This window comes from Oncorhynchus kisutch, unplaced genomic scaffold (assembly GCF_002021735.2).
Source record: "Oncorhynchus kisutch isolate 150728-3 unplaced genomic scaffold, Okis_V2 scaffold1232, whole genome shotgun sequence".
Taxonomy (NCBI): Eukaryota; Metazoa; Chordata; class Actinopteri; order Salmoniformes; family Salmonidae; genus Oncorhynchus; species Oncorhynchus kisutch.
This window is the reverse complement of record NW_022263177.1, coordinates 43,938-68,981: the sequence shown is the minus strand read 5'-3', so window position 1 is coordinate 68,981 and position 25,044 is coordinate 43,938. Positions and strand designations below refer to the sequence as shown.

The window sequence follows — 25,044 nt, the reverse complement described above, 5'->3', positions numbered from 1 at the left end:
GTGAGCAGAGCATGCCCCAATGGACATGTTTATAGTCCCGCTTGTTGTACTGCCTGTATAAATGATCTGTCTAGAGCTACAACTGTCCCGTGTTTCATTTCTTCTGCGACACAACGTAGAGGTCTTGACTCTCTCAATTCCACTCGCGTCTTCAAAATGCACATAGGAGAACTTTAGCCTATTCTCAATGCATTTAAGGAGGCGAGTGGACAGATTGAGAACTGGCCCTTGATTTCCTATTGTATGGGAGGGAGAAAATGCATAGGGAATAATGGCCTTTCTTCTCTAGGTGTCTGTCAGAAGGACTCTTCCAGACATCCAAACCATCCCCAAACAGCCCACTGGGGGCCCGAAAGCAAGGAGCGGCAACTTCCGGAGGGGAGCTGAGGTTTATATATTTCAGTTTCTGTAATTTCACTACAAAATGACAGGATGGCGCTAAACAATGTGCGTTTGTTGACAATTTTGTTTAATTCATGTTTCCATTTCCTGAGACAGGCTGTTGCTTCAGGATACAAAATGACAGCAGTCGTCTTTAGTCCTAGCAAGAATGTCATGAATGTGGATGAGGTCCAAAGAAAGGGCTATGCAATAGCCAACACTCCCACACGGCTGGTGTTAAGAAGCCCTCATAATGCAGAGGAGACATACCTCCAGAATGTAAGCTGACCTCCATGAACTGGGTCATGTTTAGTAGAGCAAACATTTGGAAACGGTGGCCCTACCTGAACTCTGCAACATATTGTTAATACGGTGTGTCCTACTGAACACGGCCCTGGTGTGGTTGCCCCCTGAACAGGTAGCTGGGGTTCCGATGCGGGTGCTCTCAACCTCAACCTTCTTTGAGCAGAAGTGGCTGGTTACTCGAGTAGATGCCACGGCTGTTTGTCCAACACCAGGTTGAGTGTGAAATAATTTAAGAGCCTATAAGCCCAGTTCTTAATTGGCTCCAGACAAGACATTCATGTAGTGTTCAGTTGGGAAAATGTTTTGGTGAACTTTTTCCAAATAATGGCACAGTTTTCAGTTGCAAAATGTTCTGTTTTGATGTGCACTTGGCTTCTTGTGTCACTGCAGAGGCAGTGGCCTTTACTCCAGAAGTGATCACCTGGTACATGCCCAAGCACATAGACCCACTTTTCTCCTCTGATGCCTTCACCATGTTGGAGGTGTACATGGGAATTGACGCTAAGAGGCTGGACACTGAGGAAATGGCTGCCAGAAACTACTCGGTTTAGTCACAGAGGCTCATATTATTGTTGAAATTCCGGTGGGGCGGTTGGCGGCTACTTCAAGGTCAGCATTGGATGAGTAAAATGTTCCTGTTTAATTTCAAAGTCTTATTTGTAGAGCCCTTTATAGTATAGCAGTTGTCAGTGCTTTGCAGTAACCCTTTACCATCTCTCATGGGTAAACTCCTAGAAACGTTGTCTTGTGTAAAACGTTTCTTATTGAGCAATTGTTTGCTTAACCAGGCTAATATACAATGGTTTGCAAAATTGTGAGAATTTTGCATAAAATTACACTTAAACATACTCTACCTCTTGTCTTTGCAGTTTGTCCTTTAGCCGCTTGAAATTTCAGACCAAATATCCACACTAAAGTATTGTTTACCTGACTTTTTAGGGAGGCGGTAGCTTTGCCACTGTCAACTGAATGCAAGCAACACTCGGCTGCTGTTTACATATTGCGCAAGTGTTTACTTTGCGTGTCAGTTGCTTTGAAAATGCACACCGCCAGAAATGCAAGTTGACAACCATACACCTACCAGCTTTCTAAAGTCTGGTAACCAATACTTTCCTTTGGATATGGTGTCTTAAATTACGAGCGGCAAAGACAAGTGGTAGAATAATTGTATTTAACATTCTGGCTTTTAAGGAACATTTACCTGTTTTTGCACTCAAATTGTATATTACAGCCTGACTGCATCACTCGTCTCCCTTACAGAGCCATATTCAGGATGACCAGTACTTTGTCACTTACACCATTGAGCCCATGCTTGAGTTGCTGTGGATCGAGGAGGTCGCACACGAGAACACCAGCTATAAAGTCCTCTTCCCTATCACAACACCTCCGATGGCCAGGCCTCCACAAGTTCGCAACTGTGAGTCTGGTTTAGTTAAATAGTGCCTATGGTAATTTGGGATGCCTGGGTTGTTCGTTAGGCACAAAACAGAAAATGTACTGAAACGGGGAGGCAATACCTGGACTTACCCAATAACAAATGTCAATTTTCAACTTCCATTGTACCGCATTTCAAAATGGTTTCCTTTGTTTGCCAATGAACAGACACGCCCTTAGACACAGTTCCTGAGCAGGCAGTGTTTGTGCTTGAGTTGGGGACCTTCAACCTTGATGTGGAGCTGCTGAACATCACCTTTCCAACCATGGTGCTAACTGTTGCAGAGTGCAACGCCAGGGGCTTCAATGTTCAAGAGCAGAGATCCCCGGACAACACCTTGAAGACCTTCAGGATGGAGGTGCCCTTCTCAGACCCGGTGGTCTTTAAGGAGGTGTGTTTCTGTTAAATGCAAAGCCACACGCAGTGATTTGTTCATGCCCTAATAAGTGGGCCACCAACAAAATAAAAATAATGGCACAAATGTACTTTGTATCCCTCATTTACTCAAGTGTTTCCATTATTTTGGCAGTTGTATGCATTTGATTTAGAGGAATGAGGGCAACATTACTATAAGTATATAGTTTGTTTTAATAGTCCCCATATGTACTTAGTTGTCACTTGATGTTGAATAGAGTTCTGTTGCAACAATGCTGACCAATGCTTTTAACTTCACTACAGAGAAGGGCGGAACAAGGTGTCACAACCTTCACGCTTCAGCTGATCTACGGCCTGGTCATCTTTCCAGAGTACGCTCCTTTCTCTCACTCTGCCGTTGTGGACGCTGTACTGCTGGACATTGGTATGCCTCTGGACTACGCCAAACTACTGTTGAATGGTTTCCTCTCGTTAATGATTGCCCTGAAGGGAAATTGGCAGTGAAAGACCAACTAGCCATACTGTAGGGTTTTCCAATGCGGTCTTTCTACAAAGAAAATGTTAAGCTTTAGAGTATTTGGACCCAGTTTCCCTGTTCCTGATTTGCCAGGATTGTGTTTATTCAGTCCCACCGTAGCAAAACATTTTGCAATCTAAACAAGGGTTTCTTCTTGGACCAGTTCAAGTAGTACCTTCCTGTTTTTTGTGCTTAAATAATGAACACAACCCTGTTTGTCCTTGCAGTGCCACCCTCAGTCACTGGCAACTGTGATCAGGAGAACTTCCACATCACTGTGGACTACAGGAACCAAGAGCCCTTTTTTGTGGTCTTGGTTGGCAAGCGGCTGCTTAACCATGAGTTTGCTCAACAGTATTTAACAGAGGGCGACACAGACTTCACCATCACGTTGCCCTTCTCTTCGCCGGACGCAGTGTTTGAGGTACGACGCTCTCCCAAAACATGTTAACCTAAATTGCTGCAGCTAGCCTTGCATTCCTTACCCTGTATATATGCATACAATATTGGACTAATGAACTCTCCCATTGGTTTCCAGTCGGTTCACTCGTCCTCTGTCAGGAGCAGACTGGATGTGGCTCTGTTGAATCCTTACAACAACATGACCATCAAATACTTTTCCCTGGCTTGCAGCTTCCTCAAAACGCTGACTGGTTGGTTCTCAAACAATTACTTACGATAAATTGTCGTTTAACATGGTTACCAAACCTGGGTTCCTTGCAAATACCGTGAGTCTAAATGGTAGTGCCAGATGGGCATGGTTTGCATTTTTGGTGCTATTCCATTGGTTCAAGCTCAATAAGTGTAACAAATACAGAACCCAGGTCTGATGGCTACCTGTCTTTTGCTCTCCCACCTCCAAGAGTGTTTCTCTAACGGAACGATGACTGCGCTGGCAGTGAAGGTGGAGTCTGCTCCCGGTCTGAACCCCGGTCAGCTGACCCTGAGCGACCCCGCCTGTGGTCCCACCTACAGTGACGATCGCTTCGCCTACTTTCACTTCACTGTGAACTCCTGTGGCACCACCAGGAAGGTAAAATGACTATTACCCTGAGGTGATGGGTACTGTGTATTTATGGACTGTTTGCTTCTGCAGGCTGTAATAAGCAATTCCCCTCTACTACATAGTTTATCAACAATGTCATGCTGTATGAGAACGAAATCTCCTTGCCAGATGAACTTGAGGTGAAGCTGAATGCCACGACGTCTTCAGAGGAGGAATATCAGTAAGTGCATTACGCATCACAATTGTAGCTATTAGCTTTCATAAGGTTTATTTTTCTTCATCCATTGCTCAATACTTTGTATACAGGGAAAATGTGCCTCTACTACCAGTGTCCACTCCACTGCTTGACGTTTCCCCTATTGAAGTTGCTCACATCCCTCTTTTTAGGTTAAAGGTTTCCTGCTACTATGTGGCCAACATCACTCGCACATTGGCCTTTCTGACCAGGCCGCGTGACAACGAGCCTTTTGCCGAGACTGGGACGGGTCGACTAATGGTCAGAATGAGACTCGCTCAGGGTAAGCGTGCACAAATTCAGAATTTCAACTTGACCCCTAGCCTCTAAAAGAATCTTGGAAGGTCTCCTTTACAAAACCATTCCCAAAAATGTAAGCTTGTGATATATTACTCTTGCGTTCTGAGATCTACAGGTGTGGCTATGTAGTAACGGTGAGGAGCTGATTAGGAATTTGTCAGAAGCCTCTAGTGGGGGGTGGATAGTGTTGGCTATAAATGGCTTGTGTTCATTGGGGCACAACAGGATATGATAAACGAGCATTTCTTAATGGACAAGTTCAGATGGTGCCCACTGAACACGACCCCCGGTTGTCTTGTTCTGTGTTCCAGATGCCTCGTATAACACGTTCCACCAGGAGGAGGACTATCCAGTGGTGAGGTACCTTAGACAGCCTCTGCACTTTGAGGTGGAGCTGACCACGTCCTCTGATCCCAAGGTAGCGCTGGTGCTTGACCACTGCTGGGCCACCCTCAACGAGGACCGTGACTCCCGACCCCGGTGGAATCTCATCATTAATGGGTAACATGTTGTTTTTGGGCCTAAACAAGTGTTATTCCACAGGTGTGGTTCCTGAGTAATTAGCAACCTATCATGCTTGGCAGGCCATTTACTTTGGCTACCGTGGCTATGCCCTCATCCATAGGTCGAGTGGTCACAATGCTTAAAAACGATGTGAGCCATGTGCGGTCTGTCACAGATCTCCACCCAATTTCACACTTATGGGAGATTCTGGCGCGTATGATCACATGCTTGTTATCACTGAGTGGTCCCTGCAGCGTATCATTGGAACGGAACGTATGCTGCATCAAACGACTCTAAACCGCGTTGTCTGAAAAGCATCTAAACAATGTTTTGTGGTGTTGAGAAATAAAGTTCTTCACAACTTTATTCCAGCTTTGCTTGTAAAATATATCAATGTTAACGTTATCATCTAGTCTAAATAACAGGTTGACTTGTTTTACAGTATGATGCGGTACAAGGGAGCCATGTAAGTCTAGTATAGAAAGTATGGCAGCCATGTTTGTCAAGCAAGAACTCCTAGAATGCTGTTCACTGCGCCCGTTGCCTGAGATCTAAACTTAGTTTGGCCACTTCAGCATGTGATAATGTTTGTACTTGTTACGGCGTACACATGACAAGTAGTTTAAAGGTAACTATACAAAACGCCAATTGTTGTCACTTAGCACGAAAGCGAAACAGAGTTGCAAGATATAGCACAATCCATTATTGGGGGTTAAGTCCTTGGAAGGTATTGTGAAGAGGATGATGCAGGAAATATTACTAAGATCTGGGAATTTATCAACAATAAATGGTGAGGCAGACAGTTTTTCTAAGCTATATACCCCTGGAAAGGGGGGTCTGATCTGGCAACCCTGAGGTACCATAGTTTACACTCTGATGCCGTGTTCAAATCAACTGACGACTTCAGTGCATTCAAGACAATGGGGGTACTCCAGTTGAGATCACCACAAGTCTGACAGACGCTTACGTGATAACCCGACTGCATTGTATGGTGTTTGCTCATATTCAGTACCACCTTCAAGTGTTTTACACATGTGTCCATTATTATCTAGGCAAGAATCAGAAATCATGAATAAAACGCTAAGTACATTATACCTATGGTACGATGCAGTAGAAACGACAACACGTGACACAGAAAATAAGGCACTTTGATAGGAATACACGCATGTCCACAGTTATTTGTAAGGAAGGCAATAAATGTTCAAGGACTGTATACTTGATCTGGGGAAGTGCTTGGGCTTTCTTTTGAAGGAAAGTTTGTCCGGCTCATTAAATTCTCAAATATAAATGGTCTGCAACAGTGAAATGGGCTACTTTTGTGAATGAATGAGGTAAAATTAGAAGTTGAAACGGCCTCTAGAAAATTAGCAGGTAGTGTGCCTTGGTCTGAGGTCAGCGCGGGTTAAATGTCCACATGTTGGAACGGTGAGTGCATTCTGACATCACGCGCATAAAATCAACTCCCACTGGGGCGACTGTTGAAGATATTTGGAACTTGTGTGTGTGAAAACGTTAATGTTGGCATTACCTACACCTTTTTACTCAATGTTATCCTTTTGGTTTGCTACAGTTCAGTGTTGTGCCAAGCTGATGGTCATTCGAATGGAAATCAAGAGCGGCTGGCAAGCTTGGCTTGCCTTTCCGATTTGGTTTCATACAACTGCTTTTAACACTGACTGAATAGTTGTTGGTTTTGGGTTGAATTCAGGCACAAGTGACCTGTGTTTAAAACAGTTATTGCACTAAACCTAAAGGATGGTTCAGATGCCTGTGCAGCATGGATGTTTGAAACTGAATAGGATCAGTTGACAGGATCCCCAGAAGTTGATGCCGCTTTCAATGGAATTTCCTGTCCTAGAGGAATGCGCTAATTGGAAGTTGCTAAACATGAACAAATACCACAGTCAAGTGTAGCAGCATCTTGCTAACCTTATTTAGCTAGCTAATGATCATATTTAAAAAAAATGTTACTACATTTTTTTTATTTGGGTGAGCACTTTGCCACAGACGGACATGCTGGCCTAATTTTTATCTCAAGAATTTAAATTGGGTTACTATAGAAAGATGACTTATTTTTCCTACCTTGTAATGGGCTACAATGACTTTGCCCATGATTATGCACGCTGCAAATGACACTTTATTTTGCGGGTGCCTTTTCAGTATCTGGCTGCATGTTACACCAAGCAGTGTAGTGAAGCAACTTTATTTGTCAAAACCGTTCATTTGGGGGATCGGGTTTGCTTTGAAATCATGCAATTTTACCATTTTTATGAATTGGTATCAACCTAAATTTGGCCATGTGGACACGGCGTAACTGTTTATTAAATCAGCAATGTCATAGCAGTTTAAAAAAAACAGGCTGAAATTATTATTTTTTTACCTTTATTTTACTAGGCAAGTCAGTTAAGAACAAATTCTTATTTTCAATGACGGCCTAGGAACAGTGGGTTAACTGCCTGTTCAAGGGCAGAACGACAGATTTTGTACCTTGTCAGCTCGGGGATTTGAACTTGCAACTTTCAGTTACTAGTCCAAAGCTCTAACCACTAGGCTACACTGCCGCCCCAGTCACATGGAGGACTTCAAATGTTTTGTATATCATAGGAAAAGACAACATTCACATGGCTGTGCACAAAATGGGTTGTTCAGATTTGTCACTTCAGCTGCAACTATATCGTTGTGCAAAATCCTTACTATCGTCTGTCAGCTCAAGTGATTTGTACTGGTGTGGGTGTTTCTCTTAATGTAACGTCTTCAGATTTCACAAATTCCTTTTTGCTAATATCTGGCAGTTAAACCGTAAAAGATAAACCTCCCAAAGATGCAAATTAAAAAAGTAGGCCTAAACTGTCAATGCGTAGGTTACTTTGTATAGTAGAGCTGCGCCCTTCACAGAAGTCCTCCATGTGACTCCGATGCCGTGGGTGTGGAATTTATTTTGTGACCAATTTTTCTCCAACAGCGGAAGAATTGCTCTGTCGCATTGCATGAAATTCTTGTTTAAAATGAAGTACTTGTGTTGCAAAATATGATTGCCTTGTTGATGATACCGACTGTCTATTCGGCAACTTTGGTTAAACCACGATCAATATTCTGGTCAGACTACAGGCGACCTTTCTGGATCATTTAGAATTTTAAGAACCATTTAGAGGGACATCTCACCTCATGTCAAACATGTATATTCTATTCCATTGACATCTGTCATTTTAACAAGCCATTGCAGTAGACCAAAATAAATATTGTTGACGGAAAGCCCAATTTCTGTTCTTTAAAATAAAAACATAGGATTTGGGGTGCCGAGGAAGCGGTTTTAAAGTTACCGTCTCCCGACTTAAACTCTAGACGGTAGAAATCTATTAAATTGATAGTCAACTTATTAACTTTACATCGTATCCTCCTTGCAGCTGCAAAAACCCCAGCCTTATGATTCAGTACTATACAAGTTGGTTTAATTGAATTACTAGCTAACTAAATAACACAGGCTAAACACACAGATGACACAATGACAGCTTGTTACAAGGTTTCTCTTCACACCCCCACCGTTCCGTAAGGGACGCTTATCATTGATACATTTTTGAACACAAGAACTGGCACCAGCTTGGAGTACAGGCATGAATGTATTTGTGGAAAGGTAGGTGGTTGGTCTTCTCTCTGATTGGCTACATGAGGTCAATGTTGTTGGTTGTCCGTGGCTCCAATGACTAGTCTTGAACAGAACTACAGGATGGATTTTCCTTTCACACGTTCTGGAAGATAGGCTAATCAACCCTGTCGCTGATTCCTCAGTGGGTGAGTAGGATGGTTTGGATGTGGTAGCAGAATGGTCTTTAAGTTAATTTTCTATGTTAGGAAAGTTCCAAACGTCTAGCTTGCGCCTCACGGTTTTCTGGTCTAATGTTACTTTCTGTTACCATTCCTTTTATGCACTCAGAGATTAGCTATAGAAAATGAATGTCATATTGGTTTTTATTTTGTGATTTTTACTAGAAACGTGCTTACTCTACAGGTAGGACGTCTCTAGCCTTTACATTGTATATGAAATATGTTTTTTCAAGACAAAGGTGATTGTTGCGTAAAGCCTGTTAGCAAAAACATTCCTTTAGTTCATACTGGAGGGGGAGAACCCACTTCTGCTGTAAATTGATCTGATCCTCACAGGACATGACACCACCACAAGACTTCGTACACAAGGCGGTTGGGGTTTGCAGCGTTTTCTTGTTCATAACTTAGTCCCTCTCTCTCTACACTGGCAGCTGTGAGAACCCCGAGGATCCATACCGTGTGGTCTTCCACCCGGTAGAAGTTGACGCCAGGGTCCACTTCCCCTCTCACGTCAAACGCTTTGAGGTCTATATGTTTTCCTTCGCCGAGGATGCAGTTGAGCAGAGTGGCCAGGTAACAAAGTTCACCCAACAATCTTTATTCTTTAATTTTGTGTGAGTGGCATTCATCCCTTAATTTTTTTTTTTTAAATAACTGACACCATCAAATCTTTGATTCCTAGGTCTTTGTCCATTGTGATGTGGTCATCTGTGATGCCAGTAGTCCCACTGGCGGCCCCTGTAGTGGACAATGTGTGAATCAGGACAACCTGAAAAGAGGTAGGTCTTGTTTTATGCTTTTCAGACCCTGGCAGACCATAACTGAACTAATAGGTTCGCTCTCTCTCTCTCAACAGGTCAACGACATGTCAAAGACCTCTTTGAGGAGCGTCATGTATATGTTTCTTCTGGATACATTACACCCAAAGAATGTATTGTTCTAACATGACAAATAAAGTGTTCTATATAAAACAATCCTAACCGTTGGAGCTACCTTAACACCATGTCGTAGGCTTGTCATCTGACATGTATCAATCAACCCTTTTGTAAGCATGGAACTCAACCATCCACCGGAGGGAGATAAGTGTTGAACACTGTTGCAGTGTTGGTAATTTTCAACTGAAATTACAACTTTCCTTGATACCTCTCACTAGCTTGGTTTCCATCCAATATGGACATTTCTTCTTCAATGATATGCATGTCAATCTCTCATGGCTCAAATGGGAAGAGCATGACTTCATCGCTACTTGTTTGTGTAAGAAGTGTTGACAAGCTGAATGTACCGAGCTGTCTGTTTTAAACTCGCGCACAGCTCGGACACCCATTCATTCCCCACAAGACATCTCTTCACAATCTCCAAGTCCGATCTACGAAGGTAGAGCCATGAATACGTTGCAATCTATTCCGCATCAGGATAAGATTTCAACACACACCGTACGGAACAGCGGGGGCTGAAGACACTCCTTAAAGTTGCGAGCTTGCACCGTGGGACGGTTTCATTGCTCCAGACCACCACAAGGGGAGTTTGCGCAATCATTATGCATTTGGGTCCCAAAGACAAATTTTGACACGAGCCACACTTGCCTTGTGGCGCTCAGCGAAGATTGCTGACAAAACAGATGGAAGTTGTCTTAACGAGTCAAGCAAATGTACAATTTGAGAGGAATGTGATAATGTAGAGACGTGGCTATATATATATATATATATATAAAAAAAAAATATTTGTTAAATTACGAAAATCTCTTTAGCTTGTGTTAGGAGAATAAATTTGTCTTTCAGGGACTCCTGAGAACCAACAAACCAGGATGTTGTCTTGTGAAACAGTGGCTGTAAAGTATCTAGCTGGCTAAAGCATTGACTGCACAATTGTACGCTTGCCTTGCAATGCAGCTAAAGTAACATGGCTTGCTATTTACTTGCTTGAGTCGGATTAAAAATAACTGTTGCCGCTCTGGGTATGGACCCTAAAACGTAGTTATGAACTAATATTCATTCCAATCAATGACCCTCAAGTCTGAATGGCATTAATGAAGCCTAGAGTAGAACATACCTTTATTGTGCCAAGGATGCAAGACCTATATACACACGTATTTTAGTTAATACCACGTATGAGATTCCCATCTTGTAGCCTGTACATTGAATATATTCACCAATCATGTACTCTTCCTTGGCAAATAAAGGTGTGGTTCTGGTATGACAGACACTTAGTCATATCAAACGATGCGGTGTCTGCATGTATGAATTACAATTGTACACTTCAAAAGTGTTTACTGCTCCTGGGATATCAATGATTACACATTGTAACTATACAATAGACTAAACATGCTTGATTTGTAATTCATATATACAGGAAAAAAACGTATGCATATCTAACTCCATTAATCTGAGGACACAGGATAGTATTTCAACCAGTGGAGAATGTGAAACACTATTGAAAGAAGTGCATTTTATAATATTATACGAGTTCAATCTTGGGCGGGCAGGTGGGTAGAGCGTTGGACTAGTAACCAGAAGGTTGCAAGATCAAATCCCTGAGCCGAGAAGGTAAAAATCTGCCCCTGAACAAGGCAGTTCCTAGGCCGTCATTCTTATCTGACATGCCTAGTTAAAGGGTAACTACACCCCAAAATCGATGTCTTAATTGGTTTCCTGCTAGGGTTTTAAACGTTGTCGTGGACAGAACATCCAATCATGTTATATTTCTATTAAAAAGGTGTACATTTTAGAGAGCGAAAACCTATAGATGCAGGGACAAACGGTCAATGGGGAAATGTAAATGGAGAAACATTGAAGGAAATTTACAGGGCCCTAATGGACTACAGACATTGACAGTCTCCTAGCCTAAAAACAAATGCTGAATGCACTGCCTAGATTTTGAGGGAAACACTGTCCATTATTTGATCAGGGCAGGGAAGCACTAACAAACTGCATTTAGTCCAATAAAAAGATAACATTAGGGTGATAAATAAAAGGCAGTTGCTCCACGCATGACACGAGAACCCTCTGCTGGAGCAAAACGCTTACAGCACCTGGTATTCCCAGGTGGTCTCCCATCCAAGTACTAACCAGGCCCGACCCTGCTTAGCTTCTGAGATCAGGCGTACTCAGGCCGGTGTGGTCATAAGCAAAAAACTCTCTCTTGGTGCACTATATAAAGTCAAAGTGAGTCTGATTAAATAGCTGTTGCATTTTCACCATTTAGATAAGCATCTTTGTGTCACTCAAAGTGGAAGAAATTGCATATACTGAAGCCATAATTTGTAGCACAGATTGTTGGATGAAATACAAACTAACCTTGCTTGCTTATTTCAAAGCGAGGGCACATATTTCAGCCTTGTGGGAAAAAACGGACAAAGATTTGACAAAAAGCTTACAGGACCTGGTATTCCCAGGTGGTCTCCCATCCAAGTACTAACCAGGCCCGACCCTGCTTAGCTTCCGAGATCAGGAGTACTCAGACCGGTGTGGTCGTAAGCGAGAAATTATCACTTGGTGCACTATATAAAGTCAAAGTGAGTCTGATTAACAGCTGTTGCATTTTCACCATTTAGATAAGCATGATCACTCTGGATGAACTGCAGAGATCTACAGCTGAGGTGGGAGACTCTGTCCATAGGACAACAATCAGTTGTATATTGCACAAATCTGGCCTTTATGGAAGAGTGGCAAGAAGAAAGCCATTTCTTAAAGATATTCATAAAAAGTGTTGTTTAAAATTTGCCACAAGCCACCTGGGAGACACACCAAACATGTGGAAGAAGGTGCTCTGGTCAGATGAAACCAAAATTGAACTTATTGGCAACAATGCAAAACGTTATGTTTGGCGTAAAAGCAACACAGCTCATCACCCTGAACACAACATCCCCACTGTCAAACATGGTGGTGGCAGCATCATGGTTTGGGCCTGCTTTTCTTCAGCATGGACAGGGAAGATGGTTAAAATTGATGGGAAGATGGATGGAGCCAAATACAGGACCATTCTGGAAGAAAACCTGATGGAGTCTGCAAAAGCCCTGAGACTGGGACGGAGATTTGTCTTCAGAGCACAATTGTTGAGATGCACCGAGCCTCTGCAAGTGCTGGCGAGTAAACTAACAAGTCAACCAACAGCATAGCCTGACAAGACTGGAGCCTCTTGGTTGCTTCTCGTGGAATTTCCAAACGGCAGGGGGATTAGCTCAAATACTTTGCATTCGTGAGGTAGTGGGATTGATGCCTGCATGCTCCAAAATCACATTGTTTTATGGATCCAAGAAAACTCCAGTTCACACTTCATGCAGCCTTGTCTTACGACAACCTACTGTCATGTAAACAATGACAAGAAACTGTCATGTAACAATGACAAGCAATCCTCATGTAATAATGATGTCACAATGTCAGATGAAAAAGAAGACATTGCTTACTTTCAGAGAGCAGCGTATCACTCACTCTAACCAATTGAGCTAACCGGCCGCTGGCTACAGAGCACAATTGTTGAGATGCACCGAGCCTCTGCAAGTGCTGGAGCGCAAACTAACAAGTCCACCAACAGCATAGACTGACAAGACTGGACACTCTTAGTTGCTCCTTGTGGCAATTCCAAACAGCTGGGGAATTTGATCAATTGGTATTGTGTTTGCTTAGCATGCTATAAGTATTGGGATCGATGCCCGCATTCCCCCCCAAAAACACATTTTTTTGTGGATCCAAGAAAGCTCCAGTTCACACTTCATGCGGCCTTGTCCTACGACAACCTACTGTCATGTAACAATGACAAGCAACTCTCATGTAATACTGATGTCACAATGTCAGATGAGAAAGAAGACATTACTTACTTTCAGAGAGCAGCGTATCACACACTCTAACCAACTGAGCTAACCGGCCGCTGGCTACAGAGCACAATTGTTGAGATGCACCGAGCCTCTGCAAGTGCTGGCGAGTAAACTAACAAGTCAACCAACAGCATAGCCTGACAAGACTGGACTCTCTTGGTTGCTCCTTGTGGCAATTCCAGAGAGCTGGGGAATTTGATCAATTGCTATTGTGTTTGCTTAGCATGCTATAGGTACTGGGATCGATGCCCGCCTTCCCCAAAAACACATTTTTTTGTGGATCCAAGAAACCTCCAGTTCACACTTCATGCAGCCTTGTCCTACGACAACCTACTGTCATGTAACAATGACAAGCAACTTTCCTGTAACACTGATGTCAAAATGTCAGATGAAAAAGCAAGACATTACTTACTTTCAGAGGAGCAGCATAGCACACGCCATTGAGGCCCACAAACAAAGCTGTGGATAGTTTCCTTGAAGGAAGAGCATGAAGAAAGAACAAATACAAATACCGAAACCCGGGCTCGAACCAGGGACCTTTAAAACTTCAGTCTAACGCTCTCCCAACTGAGCTATTTCGGCAATTCACTAAATTCAATTCTGTGGCAACCTTGACAATTCACATGCATGTGACTCACAATTTTGACAGTCAAAAAGTACATCATAGCCAGTACGGGGATCGAACCCATGACCTTGGCGTTATTAGCACCACGCTCTAACCAACTGAGCTAACCGGCCACTAGCTATTGGACGCAATTGTTGAGATACACCGAGCCTCTGCAAGTGCTGGAGCGTAAACTAACAAGTCAACCAACAGCATAGCCTGACAAGACTGGACCCTCTTGGTTGCTTCTTGCGGAATTTCCAAACGGCTGGGGAATTAGCTCAAATACTTTGCATGCGTGAGGTAGTGAGTTCGATGCCCGCATGCTCCAAAATCACATTGTTTTATGGATCCAAGAAAACTCCAGTTCACACTTCATGCAGCCTTGTCTTACGACAACCTACTGTCATGTAAACAATGACAAGAAACTGTCATTTAACAATGACAAGCAACTCTCATGTAATACTGATGTCACAATGTCAGATGAGAAAGAAGACATTACTTACTTTCAGAGAGCAGCGTATCACACACTCTAACCAACTGAGCTAACCGGCCGCTGGCTACAGAGCACAATTGTTGAGATGCACCGAGCCTCTGCAAGTGCTGGAACGCAAACTAACAAGTCCACCAACAGCATAGACTGACAAGACTGGACACTCTTAGTTGCTCCTTGTGGCAATTCCAAAGAGCTGGGGAATTTGATCAATTGGTATTGTGTTTGCTTAGCATGCTATAGGTATTGGGATCGATGCCCGCATTCCCCAAAAACACATTTTTTTGTGGATCCAAGAAAGCTCCAGTTCACACTTCATGCAGCCTTGTCTTACGACAACCTACTGTCATGTAACAATGACAAGCAACTTTCCTGTAACACTGATGTCAAAATGTCAGATGAAAAAGCAAGACATTACTTACTTTCAGAGGAGCAGCGTAGCACACGCCATTGAGGCCCACAAACAAAGCTGTGGTTAGTTTCCTTGAAGCCAGAGCAGAAAGAAAGAACAAATACAAATGCTGAAAACCGGGATCGAACCAGGGACCTTTAGATCTTCAGTCTAACGCTCTCCCAACTGAGCTATTTCAGCAATTCACTAAATTCAATTCTGTGGCAACCTTGACAATTCACATGCATGTGACTCACAATTTTGACAGTCAAAAAGTACATCATAGCCAGTACGGGGATCGAACTCATGACCTTGGCGTTATTAGCACCACGCTCTAACCAACTGAGCTAACCGGCCACTAGATATTGGACACAATTGTTGAGATGCACTGAGCCTCTGCAAGTGCTGGAGCGTAAACTAACAAGTCAACCAACAGCATAGCCTGACAAGACTGGACCCTCTTGGTTGCTTCTTGCGGAATTTCCAAACGGCTGGGGAATTAGCTCAAATACTTTGCATGCGTGAGGTAGTGGGATCGATGCCCGCATGCTCCAAAATCACATTGTTTTATGGATCCAAGAAAACTCCAGTTCACACTTCATGCAGCCTTGTCTTACGACAACCTACTGTCATGTAACAATGACAAGCAACTTTCCTGTAACACTGATGTCAAAATTTCTGATGAAAATGCAAGACATTACTTACTTTCAGAGGAGCAGCGTAGCACACGCCATTGAGGCCCACAAACAAAGCTGTGGATAGTTTCCTTGAAGCCAGAGCAGAAAGAAAGAACAAATACAAATGCCGAAAACCGGGATCGAACCAGGGACCTTTAGATCTTCAGTCTAACGCTCTCCCAACTGAGCTATTTCGGCAATGCACAAAGTTCAATTCTGTGGCAACCTTGACAATTCACATGCATGTGAATCACAATTTTGACAGTCAAAAAGTACATCATAGCCAGTACGGGGATCGAACCCATGACCTTGGCGTTATTAGCACCACGCTCTAAACAACTGAGCTAACCGGCCACTAGCTATTGGACGCAATTGTTGAGATACACCGAGCCTCTGCAAGTGCTGGAGCGTAAACTAACAAGTCAACCAACAGCATAGCCTGACAAGACTGGACCCTCTTGGTTGCTTCTTGCGGAATTTCCAAACGGCTGGGGAATTAGCTCAAATACTTTGCATGCGTGAGGTAGTGGGATCGATGCCCGCATGCTCCAAAATCACATTGTTTTATGGATCCAAGAAAACTCCAGTTCACACTTCATGCAGCCTTGTCTTACGACAACCTACTGTCATGTAAACAATGACAAGAAACTGTCATGTAAACAATGACAAGAAACTGTCATGTAACAATGACAAGCAATTCTCATGTAATAATGATGTCACAATGTCAGATGAAAAAGAAGACATTGCTTACTTTCAGAGAGCAGCGTATCACTCACTCTAACCAACTGAGCTAACCGGCCGCTGGCTACAGAGCACAATTGTTGAGATGCACCGAGCCTCTGCAAGTGCTGGAGCGCAAACTAACAAGTCCACCAACAGCATAGCCTGACAAGACTGGACTCTCTTAGTTTGCTCCTTGTGGCAATTCCAGAGAGCTGGGGAATTTGATCAATTGGTATTGTGTTTGCTTAGCATGCTATAGGTAGTGGGATCGATGCCCGCCTTCCCCAAAAACACATTTTTTTGTGGATCCAAGAAAGCTCCAGTTCACACTTCATGCAGCCTTGTCCTACGACAACCTACTGTCATGTAACAATGACAAGCAACTTTCCTGTAACACTGATGTCAAAATGTCAGATGAAAAAGCAAGACATTACTTACTTTTTGAGGAGCAGCGTAGCACACACCATTGAGGCCCACAAACAAAGCTGTGGATAGTTTCCTTGAAGGAAGAGCATGAAGAAAGAACAAATACAAATGCCAAAACCCGGGATTGAACCAGGGACCTTAAGATCTTCAGTCTAACGCTCTCCCAACTGAGCTATTTCAGCAATTTAATAAATTCAATTCTGTGGCAACCTTGACAATTCACATGCATGTGACTCACAATTTTGACAGTCAAAAAGTACATCATAGCCAGTACGGGGATCGAACTCATGACCTTGGCGTTATTAGCATCACGCTCTAACCAACTGAGCTAACCGGCCACTGGCTATTGGACGCAATTGTTGAGATGCACCGAGCCTCTGCAAGTGCTAGAGCGTAAACTAACAAGTCAACCAACAGCATAGCCTGACAAGACTGGACCCTCTTGGTTGCTTCTTGCGGAATTTCCAAACGGCTGGGGAATTAGCTCAAATACTTTGCATGCGTGAGGTAGTGGGATCGATGCCCGCATGCTCCAAAATCACATTGTTTTATGGATCCAAGAAAACTCCAGTTCACACTTCATGCAGCCTTGTCTTACGACAACCTACTGTCATGTAACAATGACAAGCAACTTTCCTGTAACACTGATGTCAAAATTTCAGATGAAAATGCAAGACATTACTTACTTTCAGAGGAGCAGCGTAGCACACGCCATTGAGGCCCACAAACAAAGCTGTGGATAGTTTCCTTGAAGCCAGAGCAGAAAGAAAGAACAAATACAAATGCCGAAACCCGGGATCGAACCAGGGAGCTTTAGATCTTCAGTCTAACGCTCTCCCAACTGAGCTATTTCGGCAATTCACTAAATTCAATTCTGTGGCAACCTTGACAATTCACATGCATGTGAATCACAATTTTGACAGTCAAAAAGTACATCATAGCCAGTACGGGGATCAAACACATGACCTTGGCGTTATTAGCACCACGCTCTAACCAACTGAGCTAACCGGCCACTAGCTATTGGACGCAATTGTTGAGATACACCGAGCCTCTGCAAGTGCTGGAGCATAAACTAACAAGTCAACCAACAGCATAGCCTGACAAGACTGGACCCTCTTGGTTGCTTCTTGCGGAATTTCCAAACGGCTGGGGAATTAGCTCAAATACTTTGCATGCGTGAGGTAGTGGGATCGATGCCCGCATGCTCCAAAATCACATTGTTTTATGGATCCAAGAAAACTCCAGTTCACACTTCATGCAGCCTTGTCTTACGACAACCTACTGTCATGTAAACAATGACAAGAAACTGTCATGTAAACAATGACAAGCAACTCTCATGTAATACTGATGTCACAATGTCAGATGAGAAATAAGACATTACTTACTTTCAGAGAGCAGCGTATCACACACTCTAACCAACTGAGCTAACCAGCCGCTGGCTACAGAGCACAATTGTTGAGATGCACCGAGCCTCTGCAAGTGCTGGAGCGCAAACTAACAAGTCCACCAACAGCATAGACTGACAAGACTGGACACTCTTAGTTGCTCCTTGTGGCAATTCCAAACAGCTGGGGAATTTGATCAATTGGTATTGTGTTTGCTTAGCATGCAATAGGTATTGGGATCGATGCCCGCATTCCCCAAAAACACATTTTTTTGTGGATCCAAGAAAGCTCCAGTTCACACTTCATGCAGCCTTGTCTTACGACAACCTACTGTCATGTAACAATGACAAGCAACTTTCCTGTAACACTGATGTCAAAATGTCAGATGAAAAAGCAAGACATTACTTACTTTCAGAGGAGCAGCGTAGCACACGCCATTGAGGCCCACAAACAAAGCTGTGGATAGTTTCCTTGAAGCCAGAGCAGAAAGAAAGAACAAATACAAATGCCGAAACCCGGGATCGAACCAGGGACCTTTAGATCTTCAGTCTAACGCTCTCCCAACTGAGCTATTTCGGCAATTCACTAAATTCAATTCTGTGGCAACCTTGACAATTCACATGCATGTGAATCACAATTTTGACAGTCAAAAAGTACATCATAGCCAGTCCAGGGATCGAACCCATGACCTTGGCGTTATTAGCACCACGCTCTAACCAACTGAGCTAACCGGCCACTAGCTATTGGACGCAATTGTTGAGATACACCGAGCCTCTGCAAGTGCTGGAGCGTAAACTAACAAGTCAACCAACAGCATAGCCTGACAAGACTGGACCCTCTTGGTTGCTTCTTGCGGAATTTCCAAACGGCTGGGGAATTAGCTCAAATACTTTGCATGCGTGAGGTAGTGAGTTCGATGCCCGCATGCTCCAAAATCACATTGTTTTATGGATCCAAGAAAACTCCAGTTCACACTTCATGCAGCCTTGTCTTACGACAACCTACTGTCATGTAAACAATGACAAGAAACTGTCATTTAACAATGACAAGCAACTCTCATGTAATACTGATGTCACAATGTCAGATGAGAAAGAAGACATTACTTACTTTCAGAGAGCAGCGTATCACACACTCTAACCAACTGAGCTAACCGGCCGCTGGCTACAGAGCACAATTGTTGAGATGCACCGAGCCTCTGCAAGTGCTGGAACGCAAACTAACAAGTCCACCAACAGCATAGACTGACAAGACTGGACACTCTTAGTTGCTCCTTGTGGCAATTCCAAAGAGCTGGGGAATTTGATCAATTGGTATTGTGTTTGCTTAGCATGCTATAGGTATTGGGATCGATGCCCGCATTCCCCAAAAACACATTTTTTTGTGGATCCAAGAAAGCTCCAGTTCACACTTCATGCAGCCTTGTCTTACGACAACCTACTGTCATGTAACAATGACAAGCAACTTTCCTGTAACACTGATGTCAAAATGTCAGATGAAAAAGCAAGACATGACTTACTTTCAGAGGAGCAGCGTAGCACACGCCATTGAGGCCCACAAACAAAGCTGTGGTTAGTTTCCTTGAAGCCAGAGCAGAAAGAAAGAACAAATACAAATGCTGAAAACCGGGATCGAACCAGGGACCTTTAGATCTTCAGTCTAACGCTCTCCCAACTGAGCTATTTCAGCAATTCACTAAATTCAATTCTGTGGCAACCTTGACAATTCACATGCATGTGACTCACAATTTTGACAGTCAAAAAGTACATCATAGCCACTACGGGGATCGAACTCATGACCTTGGCGTTATTAGCACCACGCTCTAACCAACTGAGCTCACCGGCCACTAGATATTGGACACAATTGTTGAGATGCACTGAGCCTCTGCAAGTGCTGGAGCGTAAACTAACAAGTCAACCAACAGCATAGCCTGACAAGACTGGACCCTCTTGGTTGCTTCTTGCGGAATTTCCAAACGGCTGGGGAATTAGCTCAAATACTTTGCATGCGTGAGGTAGTGGGATCGATGCCCGCATGCTCCAAAATCACATTGTTTTATGGATCCAAGAAAACTCCAGTTCACACTTCATGCAGCCTTGTCTTACGACAACCTACTGTCATGTAACAATGACAAGCAACTTTCCTGTAACACTGATGTCAAAATTTCTGATGAAAATGCAAGACATTACTTACTTTCAGAGGAGCAGCGTAGCACACGCCATTGAGGCCCACAAACAAAGCTGTGGATAGTTTCCTTGAAGCCAGAGCAGAAAGAAAGAACAAACACAAATGCAGAAACCCGGGATCGAACCAGGGACCTTTAGATCTTCAGTCTAACGCTCTCCCAACTGAGCTATTTCGGCAATGCACAAAGTTCAATTCTGTGGCAACCTTGACAATTCACATGCATGTGAATCACAATTTTGACAGTCAAAAAGTACATCATAGCCAGTACGGGGATCGAACCCATGACCTTGGCGTTATTAGCACCACGCTCTAAACAACTGAGCTAACCGGCCACTAGCTATTGGACGCAATTGTTGAGATACACCGAGCCTCTGCAAGTGCTGGAGCGTAAACTAACAAGTCAACCAACAGCATAGCCTGACAAGACTGGACCCTCTTGGTTGCTTCTTGCGGAATTTCCAAACGGCTGGGGAATTAGCTCAAATACTTTGCATGCGTGAGGTAGTGGGATCGATGCCCGCATGCTCCAAAATCACATTGTTTTATGGATCCAAGAAAACTCCAGTTCACACTTCATGCAGCCTTGTCTTACGACAACCTACTGTCATGTAAACAATGACAAGAAACTGTCATGTAAACAATGACAAGAAACTGTCATGTAACAATGACAAGCAATTCTCATGTAATAATGATGTCACAATGTCAGATGAAAAAGAAGACATTGCTTACTTTCAGAGAGCAGCGTATCACTCACTCTAACCAACTGAGCTAACCGGCCGCTGGCTACAGAGCACAATTGTTGAGATGCACCGAGCCTCTGCAAGTGCTGGAGCGCAAACTAACAAGTCCACCAACAGCATAGCCTGACAAGACTGGACTCTCTTAGTTGCTCCTTGTGGCAATTCCAGAGAGCTGGGGAATTTGATCAATTGGTATTGTGTTTGCTTAGCATGCTATAGGTAGTGGGATCGATGCCCGCCTTCCCCAAAAACACATTTTTTTGTGGATCCAAGAAAGCTCCAGTTCACACTTCATGCAGCCTTGTCCTACGACAACCTACTGTCATGTAACAATGACAAGCAACTTTCCTGTAACACTGATGTGAAAATGTCAGATGAAAAAGCAAGACATTACTTACTTTTTGAGGAGCAGCGTAGCACACACCATTGAGGCCCACAAACAAAGCTGTGGATAGTTTCCTTGAAGGAAGAGCATGAAGAAAGAACAAATACAAATGCCAAAACCCGGGATTGAACCAGGGACCTTTAGATCTTCAGTCTAACGCTCTCCCAACTGAGCTATTTCAGCAATTTAATAAATTCAATTCTGTGGCAACCTTGACAATTCACATGCATGTGACTCACAATTTTGACAGTCAAAAAGTACATCATAGCCAGTACGGGGATCGAACTCATGACCTTGGCGTTATTAGCATCACGCTCTAACCAACTGAGCTAACCGGCCACTGGCTATTGGACGCAATTGTTGAGATGCACCGAGCCTCTGCAAGTGCTAGAGCGTAAACTAACAAGTCAACCAACAGCATAGCCTGACAAGACTGGACCCTCTTGGTTGCTTCTTGCGGAATTTCCAAACGGCTGGGGAATTAGCTCAAATACTTTGCATGCGTGAGGTAGTGGGATCGATGCCCGCATGCTCCAAAATCACATTGTTTTATGGATCCAAGAAAACTCCAGTTCACACTTCATGCAGCCTTGTCTTACGACAACCTACTGTCATGTAACAATGACAAGCAACTTTCCTGTAACACTGATGTCAGAATTTCAGATGAAAATGCAAGACATTACTTACTTTCAGAGGAGCAGCGTAGCACACGCCATTGAGGCCCACAAACAAAGCTGTGGATAGTTTCCTTGAAGCCAGAGCAGAAAGAAAGAACAAATACAAATGCCGAAACCCGGGATCGAACCAGGGAGCTTTAGATCTTCAGTCTAACGCTCTCCCAACTGAGCTATTTCGGCAATTCACTAAATTCAATTCTGTGGCAACCTTGACAATTCACATGCATGTGAATCACAATTTTGACAGTCAAAAAGTACATCATAGCCAGTACGGGGATCAAACACATGACCTTGGCGTTATTAGCACCACGCTCTAACCAACTGAGCTAACCGGCCACTAGCTATTGGACGCAATTGTTGAGATACACCGAGCCTCTGCAAGTGCTGGAGCGTAAACTAACAAGTCAACCAACAGCATAGCCTGACAAGACTGGACCCTCTTGGTTGCTTCTTGCGGAATTTCCAAACGGCTGGGGAATTAGCTCAAATACTTTGCATGCGTGAGGTAGTGGGATCGATGCCCGCATGCTCCAAAATCACATTGTTTTATGGATCCAAGAAAACTCCAGTTCACACTTCATGCAGCCTTGTCTTACGACAACCTACTGTCATGTAAACAATGACAAGAAACTGTCATGTAAACAATGACAAGCAACTCTCATGTAATACTGATGTCACAATGTCAGATGAGAAATAAGACATTACTTACTTTCAGAGAGCAGCGTATCACACACTCTAACCAACTGAGCTAACCAGCCGCTGGCTACAGAGCACAATTGTTGAGATGCACCGAGCCTCTGCAAGTGCTGGAGCGCAAACTAACAAGTCCACCAACAGCATAGACTGACAAGACTGGACACTCTTAGTTGCTCCTTGTGGCAATTCTAAACAGCTGGGGAATTTGATCAATTGGTATTGTGTTTGCTTAGCATGCAATAGGTATTGGGATCGATGCCCGCATTCCCCAAAAACACATTTTTTTGTGGATCCAAGAAAGCTCCAGTTCACACTTCATGTAGCCTTGTCTTACGACAACCTACTGTCATGTAACAATGACAAGCAACTTTCCTGTAACACTGATGTCAAAATGTCAGATGAAAAAGCAAGACATTACTTACTTTCAGAGGAGCAGCGTAGCACACGCCATTGAGGCCCACAAACAAAGCTGTGGATAGTTTCCTTGAAGCCAGAGCAGAAAGAAAGAACAAATACAAATGCCGAAACCCAGGATCGAACCAGGGACCTTTAGATCTTCAGTCTAACGCTCTCCCAACTGAGCTATTTCAGAAATTCAATAAATTCAATTCTGTGGCAACCTTGACAATTCACATGCATGTGACTCACAATTTTGACAGTCAAAAAGTACATCATAGCCAGTACGGGGATCGAACTCATGACCTTGGCGTTATTAGCACCACGCTCTAACCAACTGAGCTAACCGGCCACTGGCTATTGGACGCAATTGTTGAGATGCACCGAGCCTCTGCAAGTGCTAGAGCGTAAACTAACAAGTCAACCAACAGCATAGCCTGACAAGACTGGACCCTCTTGGTTGCTTCTTGCGGAATTTCCAAACGGCTGGGGAATTAGCTCAAATACTTTGCATGCGTGAGGTAGTGGGATCGATGCCCGCATGCTCCAAAATCACATTGTTTTATGGATCCAAGAAAACTCCAGTTCACACTTCATGCAGCCTTGTCTTACGACAACCTACTGTCATGTAACAATGACAAGCAACTTTCCTGTAACACTGATGTCAAAATTTCAGATGAAAATGCAAGACATTACTTACTTTCAGAGGAGCAGCGTAGCACACGCCATTGAGGCCCACAAACAAAGCTGTGGATAGTTTCCTTGAAGCCAGAGCAGAAAGAAAGAACAAATACAAATGCCGAAACCCGGGATCGAACCAGGGACCTTTAGATCTTCAGTCTAACGCTCTCCCAACTGAGCTATTTCGGCAATTCACTAAATTCAATTCTGTGGCAACCTTGACAATTCACATGCATGTGAATCACAATTTTTACAGTCAAAAAGTACATCATAGCCAGTCCGGGGATCGAACCCATGACCTTGGCGTTATTAGCACCACGCTGTAACCAACTGAGCTAACCGGCCACTAGCTATTGGACGCAATTGTTGAGATACACCGAGCCTCTGCAAGTGCTGGAGCGTAAACTAACAAGTCAACCAACAGCATAGCCTGACAAGACTGGACCCTCTTGGTTGCTTCTTGCGGAATTTCCAAACGGCTGGGGAATTAGCTCAAATACTTTGCATGCGTGAGGTAGTGAGTTCGATGCCCGCATGCTCCAAAATCACATTGTTTTATGGATCCAAGAAAACTCCAGTTCACACTTCATGCAGCCTTGTCTTACGACAACCTACTGTCATGTAAACAATGACAAGAAACTGTCATTTAACAATGACAAGCAACTCTCATGTAATACTGATGTCACAATGTCAGATGAGAAAGAAGACATTACTTACTTTCAGAGAGCAGCGTATCACACACTCTAACCAACTGAGCTAACCGGCCGCTGGCTACAGAGCACAATTGTTGAGATGCACCGAGCCTCTGCAAGTGCTGGAACGCAAACTAACAAGTCCACCAACAGCATAGACTGACAAGACTGGACACTCTTAGTTGCTCCTTGTGGCAATTCCA

At 43.6% G+C, this 25,044-nt stretch overlaps 17 non-coding genes and 3 pseudogenes across 17 annotated transcripts; 1 reads left to right on the top strand and 19 right to left on the bottom strand.

Moving 5' to 3' along the window:
• Positions 1–615: 615 nt before the first annotated feature.
• Positions 616–9,856, top strand: LOC116365373 (zona pellucida sperm-binding protein 4-like; annotated as a pseudogene).
• A 2,041-nt stretch (positions 9,857–11,897) lies between these two features.
• Positions 11,898–12,006, bottom strand: LOC116365375 (uncharacterized; annotated as a pseudogene).
• A 241-nt stretch (positions 12,007–12,247) lies between these two features.
• LOC116365376 (uncharacterized) lies at positions 12,248–12,356 on the bottom strand (annotated as a pseudogene).
• Positions 12,357–14,355: 1,999 nt separating this feature from the next.
• Positions 14,356–14,429, bottom strand: trnai-aau (transfer RNA isoleucine (anticodon AAU)). Its single transcript has one exon. It is a non-coding gene; the product is annotated as a tRNA-Ile (tRNA).
• A 1,033-nt stretch (positions 14,430–15,462) lies between these two features.
• Positions 15,463–15,536, bottom strand: trnai-aau (transfer RNA isoleucine (anticodon AAU)). The gene has a single exon. It is a non-coding gene; the product is annotated as a tRNA-Ile (tRNA).
• Positions 15,537–15,981: 445 nt separating this feature from the next.
• Positions 15,982–16,054, bottom strand: trnaf-gaa (transfer RNA phenylalanine (anticodon GAA)). The gene has a single exon. It is a non-coding gene; the product is annotated as a tRNA-Phe (tRNA).
• Positions 16,055–16,136: 82 nt separating this feature from the next.
• Positions 16,137–16,210, bottom strand: trnai-aau (transfer RNA isoleucine (anticodon AAU)). The gene has a single exon. It is a non-coding gene; the product is annotated as a tRNA-Ile (tRNA).
• Positions 16,211–17,269: 1,059 nt separating this feature from the next.
• On the bottom strand, positions 17,270–17,343 carry trnai-aau (transfer RNA isoleucine (anticodon AAU)). The gene has a single exon. It is a non-coding gene; the product is annotated as a tRNA-Ile (tRNA).
• A 445-nt stretch (positions 17,344–17,788) lies between these two features.
• Positions 17,789–17,861, bottom strand: trnaf-gaa (transfer RNA phenylalanine (anticodon GAA)). Its single transcript has one exon. It is a non-coding gene; the product is annotated as a tRNA-Phe (tRNA).
• An 82-nt stretch (positions 17,862–17,943) lies between these two features.
• Positions 17,944–18,017, bottom strand: trnai-aau (transfer RNA isoleucine (anticodon AAU)). Its single transcript has one exon. It is a non-coding gene; the product is annotated as a tRNA-Ile (tRNA).
• Positions 18,018–18,896: 879 nt separating this feature from the next.
• trnaf-gaa (transfer RNA phenylalanine (anticodon GAA)) lies at positions 18,897–18,969 on the bottom strand. Its single transcript has one exon. It is a non-coding gene; the product is annotated as a tRNA-Phe (tRNA).
• An 82-nt stretch (positions 18,970–19,051) lies between these two features.
• Positions 19,052–19,125, bottom strand: trnai-aau (transfer RNA isoleucine (anticodon AAU)). The gene has a single exon. It is a non-coding gene; the product is annotated as a tRNA-Ile (tRNA).
• Positions 19,126–20,677: 1,552 nt separating this feature from the next.
• On the bottom strand, positions 20,678–20,750 carry trnaf-gaa (transfer RNA phenylalanine (anticodon GAA)). Its single transcript has one exon. It is a non-coding gene; the product is annotated as a tRNA-Phe (tRNA).
• An 82-nt stretch (positions 20,751–20,832) lies between these two features.
• On the bottom strand, positions 20,833–20,906 carry trnai-aau (transfer RNA isoleucine (anticodon AAU)). Its single transcript has one exon. It is a non-coding gene; the product is annotated as a tRNA-Ile (tRNA).
• A 1,058-nt stretch (positions 20,907–21,964) lies between these two features.
• On the bottom strand, positions 21,965–22,038 carry trnai-aau (transfer RNA isoleucine (anticodon AAU)). The gene has a single exon. It is a non-coding gene; the product is annotated as a tRNA-Ile (tRNA).
• A 445-nt stretch (positions 22,039–22,483) lies between these two features.
• On the bottom strand, positions 22,484–22,556 carry trnaf-gaa (transfer RNA phenylalanine (anticodon GAA)). The gene has a single exon. It is a non-coding gene; the product is annotated as a tRNA-Phe (tRNA).
• Positions 22,557–22,638: 82 nt separating this feature from the next.
• On the bottom strand, positions 22,639–22,712 carry trnai-aau (transfer RNA isoleucine (anticodon AAU)). Its single transcript has one exon. It is a non-coding gene; the product is annotated as a tRNA-Ile (tRNA).
• A 1,034-nt stretch (positions 22,713–23,746) lies between these two features.
• On the bottom strand, positions 23,747–23,820 carry trnai-aau (transfer RNA isoleucine (anticodon AAU)). The gene has a single exon. It is a non-coding gene; the product is annotated as a tRNA-Ile (tRNA).
• Positions 23,821–24,265: 445 nt separating this feature from the next.
• Positions 24,266–24,338, bottom strand: trnaf-gaa (transfer RNA phenylalanine (anticodon GAA)). Its single transcript has one exon. It is a non-coding gene; the product is annotated as a tRNA-Phe (tRNA).
• An 82-nt stretch (positions 24,339–24,420) lies between these two features.
• On the bottom strand, positions 24,421–24,494 carry trnai-aau (transfer RNA isoleucine (anticodon AAU)). Its single transcript has one exon. It is a non-coding gene; the product is annotated as a tRNA-Ile (tRNA).
• Positions 24,495–25,044: the final 550 nt, after the last annotated feature.